Consider the following 7,314-nt stretch of genomic DNA (forward strand, 5'->3'; position numbering starts at 1 on the left):
CTTCCACTGCTTGGGGGAAGCCCGGCGGAGGGCTGGGGGCTTCTAAGTAGCTGGTGAAACATCTCTGATTTATTACATAGGCCCCCTCTCCACCCGGACCCTCTCCCTGCACACTCAGAGCAGCCATGACTGCGTATCCGTCTCCTCAGCTCGCTTAAATTGTGGCAAAGTTGAAGAAAGGGGTATCTGAGTGACTAGGAGGAGGGCGATGCTGGCAGAGGAAATGGGAATTCAGGTCACTTCGGAGAGCACAGGTAATGAGCTCCTACTCTGAGCCTGGTTCAGAGCCGGGTGGTTGTGGGAGTGGGGACTGGGGGGTGTAATCGAGTTAAAGACGACGTCAAAGAGCTCAGCCATTCTTTCCTTCACTCACGATTGGTGGAGAGAAATAACAAGTATCGACCGTAACCCGATGGGAGGCGGTTATGGAGGTTCTTCACAGTGCATTTCAGAACCTTGGTACCCCCTCCCCCAACCCCCATCAGTTCTCAGATCGCCAGGGGTCTCCTTGGCCTCAGTGAGACAGAAACCAAGAAACAGATTCCACCCCTACCCCGAACCACACACCACTGCTTGCACCTGTGTGTTGGACACCTTCCATAACAACTGCAAACAACTGTAGGTGCTAGAATATTAATGTTAGGTATCTTAGTTTTTGACAATCTAATAAGTATGAAGTGATGTCCTTTGAACTTAATTTGCTTTACTTGGTAATGAGGGTAAGCATCTTTCATATGTTTATTTCCAGCTGAGTTTCTTTTTCTAAAAAAAAATGCCTATTCATGATTGCTCATCTTTCTTTTGAGTTGGATTTTTCATACTGATGTTTAGGAGTTTTTTATATGTATTTTAGATACCATGGTTTTGTTTTCTCAGTTTGTAACTTTTCCTTTTCTCCCTTCCTTCCTTCTTTCCTTTCTTTTTTGGTGATGTCTTTTGATGAATAGAAATTTGTAGTTGTAATGTGGTCAAATTTGTCAATCTTTTACCTATATGGCTAGTGCTTTTTGTGTCTTGCCTAACTTTATCCAAGGTTATAAAAATACTCGATATTTTCTTTGACAAGATTTATAGTTTTTTTCTTTCACGTTTTTTCTCTCAACCACCTGGAATTAATTTCTGTGTGTGATGTGAGGTAGGGATCCAATTTAATTCTTTTCATTTGAATAATGTGTTTCGGTAGCATTTATTGAATTGCTCGTACCTGACCACTAGCCCGCAATGCCACCTCTGTTATGTATCAGTTTTCATATATGTGTAAGTCTGGCTCTGTTCTCTCTATTCCCTTATATTGATCAAGTTGCCCAGCCCTGTGCCAATATCACACCGTCCTAATTATAATAGTCTATGTATACAAACTATTATAATATAAAAAATTGTTTTTTTTATAACAAGTGTTTATATCTTTCATTCTTGTACATTCTTCAGGTCTCAGCTGAAATATCACTTCCTTAGAGATGCCTTCTCCAATCCCCCAATTTTAATTACATGTACACATTACAGTCTATTCATAGCTTTTACTTCAGTTTGTAATTATATATCTTGAATATTTGATTATTAAATGACACTCACAGTACTTTGGAAGTTTCATTATGGCGGTGACCCTGTTTCCTACAGCTTATAACAGTGACTGTCATAGACAACATTCAGTAAATACTTAATTAGTGAATGAATGAACAAAGGAATGAGTTCATCTCTGCCCAGCATCGTTTAGCACACTGCCTCGTGTGTGTTAGATAAATACTTATGAACCTATGGGAAAGGGACAGTGCCTTTTGTCAGTACTCTGTCCCCTTTCCTTGCTTAATTTATCACCATAAAACGTTACCAAATGACATACTACATATTTTATCTATTTGTTTACTGTCTCTCTCCACTTGAATGTAAGTTCCATGAGTTCAGGAGCTGATTTTTAACTCCTGCTGTATTGGGACAAACAAACAAACAAACCAAACCAAACCTGTTGCCGTCGAGTCAATTCCGACGCATAGCGACCCTATAGAACAGAGTAGAACGGCCCCACAGGGATTCCAAGGAGTGGCTGGTGGATTCAAACTGCTGACCTTTTTTGATTAGCAACCAAGCTCTTAACCACTTAATCACTGTACCACCAGGGCCCCACAGTGCCTAGCAGTTGATAGATGCTCAATAAATATTTATTGCAAGAATGAACAAACTTCGTTTACTCCATTTGAGCCTTTATTTTTGGCATTGGAATCCAGAAGCATCTCACTTTCTCCTGGGTCTGTCTTAATATTTGCCTTAACCTCCATTTTCCCTTCTTATTTCCCCTACCTGGTTCCTCAATGTTACCAGAGAGGCAGATGGCACGTTTTTATTAATCCCTGGAGCAAGATGAAAGGCAGGTATTTACTCAGGGTCCCAATGATTTTGAGAGGGCAATGATTCCCCTCTTTTCTCAGCATTCCTACACACTTTATGTGTGCCCCTCACATGCTCATATGCCACCTGAACTGAGGTTCATCTTCTACTATTCTTTTCTGTCTCCTGAAATAAACTGTGAACACATGGCTCCTGTCTCTAAATCCCCAGCTTGGTAACAGGGCCTGACAAAGAGCAGGCCTTCAGCAAGTGTTTGCTAAAAAAATGAGTGAATGTCTGTTGTTGTCACTCAACATACATGAAACCCCACATTACCAGCCTGAGCTTCTCCTGTGCAGGTACCATACTGACTTCAATGCCGAGTTTTCCCTGGGGAAATCAGTACCCTGTCCAACTCAATGAGTGTTTGCTCTCTAAACAATTTTCAGGCTGTTGTGAACTTCTCATTAGATTTTTAACCTTGAAAATTATTTATTTCCACTCTCCCCACGAGCATATGACCACCTTGTAGATCCTAGCTGTTAAACCTAAATCATGGTAGGCTGAATAATGGTCCCCTAAATAAATCCATATCCCAACCTCCACAACCTGTGTATGCTACTTTATATGGCAAAAGGACTTTGCGACGTGATTAGGATGGGGACATTATCCTGGATTATCCAGGTGGGCCTGATGTAATCGAAGTCCTCATAAGAGGGTTGTAAAAATCCAAAAAGCAAACCTCTTGCCATCGAGTCGATTCCGACTCATAACAACCCTATAGTACAGAGTAGAACTGCCTCATAGTAGAGTTTCCAAGGAGTGGCTGGTGGATTCAAACTGCTGACCTTTTGGTTCGCAGCCAAGCTCTTAACCTCTATGCCACCATAGGAGAAGGTAATGTGATAATGGAAGCAGATTGGAGGCAGGCACCCTGAAGATGGAGAAAGGGGCCACAAACCAAGGAATGCAAGTGGCCACTAGAAACTGAAAAGGCAAAGAAATAGATTCTCCCCCCAGTGGCTCTAGAAGGAACCAGCCCTGACTACGGTTTGATTTTAACCCATCGAAACTGATTTCAGACTTTTGGCCTCCAGAACTATAAATTTGTGTTGTCTTAAGCCACTAAATTTGTGACTTTTATAGCAGCAATATGAAACTAATACGCTAGATGAACTATTGTTTTTGTTTCTTGAGGTTTGTTTGTTTATACCCACTGCTTATTTATGGACATTGTTAGTTTCCAAAAACCAGGTCATTATGCAAAAACTGGCATTATGTGAAAATGGAGGATGACCACATGAGGTCACAGAATGGAGGATGACTGCATCGTTACATAACTGCCAAACCACTAAGAATCATGGCCCAGCCAGGATGACACATAACCTTAACATCACAGCCAGCATTACTGTCACCTCACATCTCAGCATTGGTTACTGCCAGACATATGTCATTAATGTGCAAAATAGTCAGATAGTAGATTTTTTACTATTGTTGTAAATGTGAAATGTCAGATAACGAGATAGTTGATAAGTGAGGAGTAGGTATACTTGGGTTTACTAAAAAAACATATTTCTGTGCCTTGGACCAGAGCAGCCATGAGATCCCCCAGCTCTCATGCTCTCATTACTTCAATGTGGGTCTCTTTTCTGATGTAAATGACCTTTTTCAGCAGCCTGCTGCTACCTGGCCACATCTTCAGTTTATTGTCTCTGCCAGGGGACATGAGCAGCCCACTCACTCCATCCCTTCCTCTTCATCCTGGCTCAAGGCTGTGCTTCCTGCATTTTGCAAAAATGTCATCCTGAACAAAGGACCTCAGCAGACAATTATAGTTGACTAGGACGAGCCTTATGAGATACCACTGGTGGAGCACTCAACCTACTTCAAGCACCCAACACAGTGATCAGGATCCTCCCCACCCCCAGCACCTCTACGGTCATAAAGCAATGGCAACATTTTGCATTCTGGAATGTCTTTAGCCTCAACTTGTGTAAAAGAAATGTGGCCATGGGAAAACCTTGCACACTGCTGGCAGTGTGGAGCTGACATGGGTCTGATCCTGTAAGACGCTATGAAATCAAGAGGATTGAAAAACCAGGAATGATAATAATTTGCCAGGAACGGTGAGTAGGAGTCAGAAGAACAGCTTGCAGAGTCCTATTCTGTTGTCCCTCCCACACTGAGGGGAATCCTTCTTGCCTGAGCAGCTATGACTGCAGAGCTATGCCAACGATGCTAGTCAATTCCTCCACCAATATTTACAGCAGTTGCTTCAACTTTTCCCAAATGACATCTGCTGTGGTAGGGGATAGATTAGTCTCCAGAAGGTAGTGATTGTGAGTTCACAGCTTGGGCTGTGGAGACAATGGGAAGGAAATGGGGAAGCCACATACAGTTTCCAGGCGAGAGTTCCACTAGCATGGCCACAATGTGACTGCCAGCTTGAGGCTGTGAACCTCAGATCTATACCAGGAGAAAAGCTGAAGGGGAAAGGGAAAAATACCCAATTAAGAAATGATACAAAGCATTCCCAACTCCTACTTCAACGCAACCGGGAATTTTATTGCTCACAAACTTGACCGAACCTCCACTTCATTGTATCTTAGAGGGACAAAAACAGGAGCTTTTGAGGTAAGAATTTTGTTTCTGGAAACAGTTTCTGTTAAAAAAAGTAAGAACAATTGAGCAAATTGAACTAAAGCTTCCATTAGAAGGTAATTATAAAACCTTCGTTTTCATATAGCTGTAGAGTTCACAAAGTGTTTCCCAACAATAAAACGTATCCTAATGAAATCATTTTGATCATTTTACAACCATTTGAATTTGAAGAAAGAATCTAAGAGAGATTCCATGCCTCTTCCAAGATCACGCTGCCGTGACTTAAACCCATGTTTCTGAACCCAGCCTAACGTTCTTCCCCATACTACTGAAACCTATGGTACAGAAACGCATAAAGAGCATTTTAGTTTTGATGCTACTGAAACTTAAACTTGATCCGTGATTTCAAATTGAAAGAGACCCCTTCCTACTTTTCATGTACCAAAGCTGAGGCCCAGAAATGTTAAATGATGCTTTTGGAAGAAGGGTCATTTGCATCGAGGTGTCAGCCTCGCTCAGTCTGCAGTTTCATTAAGAGCACATGTAAAATTCTTCCCTGGTAGAAATTAATTTAGAAAATATACAAATAGAAAATGCACCCCTTTTCTCTGCCTTCCCTTCTGTCTTTGTGTATCACCTGTTGTATTCCCATCTGACCAAATGCGCTCCTTGTGCTCTAGTCCTTGTCCCCTCTCACTGCTCAAGAACATGGCCCCAGCAATTCTCCCATCTGCCTCCTTCATCATCAATTCCCTCTCTCTATTTGATCATTTCTGTACCAAAAAAAAATTATGTACACATATGTACTGTAATTTTTCCCATGTTAAAAAAGGCAGTATATCTTCTCTTGACTCCTCATCCCCATATACATAATATTCCTTCTCTGTTTCTGGTTATAAGAAAATTCTTTGAATTCCTTGCTTTTTCCAGTATCTCCTCTCTCATTCTCTCTTGTACGTGCTCCAAAAAAGGCTTTCATTCTTACCATTCCTTTAAAACTGCTCTTGTCAAGATCACCAATAACCCTCACATGTAATGGTCAATTCTGAGCCAACTCCTCATTTTCACCCCATGTAAATGGCGTACCCCAGATATCAGGCCACAGCTCCTGCACTTGGCCATGCCTTGTCTTGGATTATTCGCTAATTTATCTTGTGTCCCCAGTGAGACCAGATGTCCTTGAGAGTAGGGACATATCTTTGCTTTTCTCATGTACATATCTAGCTTGGCTGGGCATATTAAAACCAAAAAAACAAAGTAGTTGCTGTAGAGTTGATTCCGACTCCTGGGGACAACATGTATTTCAGTGTAGAACTGTACTCCATAGTTTTCATGGTTGTGCCTTTTGGAAGCATATTGCCAGGCCTTTCTTACTTGTTGGTGGTTTTCTTACTTTCCAAAACTGGTCTTCTGATTATACTCAGCATGGATGAAGAAGGAAACTCTCAGGTGTTTCACTGGTTTCCAGTGTCCTTGGAGAAGGGAGTTGACCCAAAGGCCAGGTCCTAATTCAGAAAATGATTCTGTGGCTTGAACTGAACTTGGGACCTACCAGCTAACAGGATTTCTCAAATGGAGATCCGCTATGGATCCTAGCTGTATGGCTTAGCTATTCTGATACTCAGATTCATCATCTCTGTATTGGGGATAGTTACATCAAATATGCCTTATGCCTACTTGAGAGGCAGCATAGCACTGTACAAGACTACCTGGATTCAACTCCTGCTCCACCAGTTTACACGAGATTTGGGGAATATTTCTGAATATTTCCATACCTAAGTTTTACGATCCTTAAATGAGGAGCAGGATGGTGATGCTTACCTCATAGGGTTATATAATGATAATATGAGTTAATACATGTAAAATGTTTAGAATAGAGCCTAACACATAAGGTATACATTAATGTTAGCTGTCATTACTATAATCTCACCGAAGTTTTTATTTAAAAAATGAATGTAAAGCACCCTTAACAGTAATTACCACTTAATATATGTTAGTTTCTATTTCCTCATGATGAACAAGCAAGTACTAAATACATTTTTAAAATTCTGAAAACAGAAAAGAAAAAGCCCCTTTATCCCCACAAATGAATTTGTCTAGACTGAACAAGATCTCAAGTTGCTAAGTATTGCACATTCTTACTAATATACGGAGGTGAGTTCTGGGCAGCATCCCTTGAGAAGGGAGTCTTAAAGGCTGCCTTTGAGACTTGTGGAGCGATAAGCCAATGTTCCTTTTCATCAGCTCAGAAAAAAAAACAAACTATTTTTTTGAAGTCCCATCGTCATGGAGGTGCAGACCGATCCAGTCAATGAAGGCACGGATGCTTGTGTATACACCTTGGTGGTGAATCTGGCCACAGCGCAGGCCCCAGCTGGTTATCCCAAAGAT

The sequence above is a fragment of the Elephas maximus genome, chromosome 7 (assembly GCF_024166365.1).
Source record: "Elephas maximus indicus isolate mEleMax1 chromosome 7, mEleMax1 primary haplotype, whole genome shotgun sequence".
Lineage (NCBI taxonomy): Eukaryota > Metazoa > Chordata > Mammalia > Proboscidea > Elephantidae > Elephas > Elephas maximus.